Raw genomic sequence first — 944 nt, forward strand, 5'->3', positions numbered from 1 at the left:
GAATTTAGCATTAAAGTAAAAGGGTACACAACACAATTTTAGTACAGCACAAATTTATTAATTATAAAAGAAAAATATTGATAGGGACTTCGAAGAGTAACCTGTCTATTCTGACCCAACGCTAGTGATTACCGTTAACCTTCTATCAACCTACAACCTACAAACCGTTCTCAGTTCTCAGTATCATTCTCTTCTCTAATTCCGACATAATTACACTCCAGACCTCTCTACATAGCTAATTATCTCTTACGAACGGACAGCTACCCAGAAAAAGGAACTTTCCATCGAAAATATAAACAAAAATGAAGCGAAATATAGCGCAGTATAATGAAGACAAGCAAGCCAAGATTTCGAAGTCGCTCACAAATTTTTCTTTCGAAAGGTAAGGAATATATTATATATATATATATATACCACCATGTTTATGTATACACATACACATATATATATATATAACACAAACACATGTGTGCGTGTGGTATGAGCGTGTGTTTGTGTGTATGTGTTGGCAATATTTCAGAGAAATCAAATCAAGCTTTGTCTTTCGCCATGTGATCGTATTACGATTTACATTTTTTTCTGTTTTATATTTGACAGAAGCAATTGTCTCCTATTTTAGAGTAGAGAATATCTGATACCAGTAACTGTACAAAGACTAACAACTGCAATCATTGAAATGTATTAGAACAGTCACTAAAAAGAAATTGCAAGCTGTTGGAACAAAATAACATACACTAATGTATTGATGAACAACACATTGTAAGCAGTTTATGGAGAAATTGAATGAACAATCTAACGTTATAGTTGGTGAAGCAAAGCCTTTGGTAGACAGAAACAACTTATTTGTGAATTGTTCAGAATCTGACACAAATGTTTATTTCTTTTTGATTGGGTAAGTGAAAAGCGTAGGATTTCTTAACGCATGCTACAAAATAGTGTGTTTT

This window comes from Octopus bimaculoides, chromosome 1, assembly GCF_046866305.1.
Source record: "Octopus bimaculoides isolate indiv1 chromosome 1, ASM4686630v1, whole genome shotgun sequence".
Taxonomy (NCBI): domain Eukaryota; kingdom Metazoa; phylum Mollusca; class Cephalopoda; order Octopoda; family Octopodidae; genus Octopus; species Octopus bimaculoides.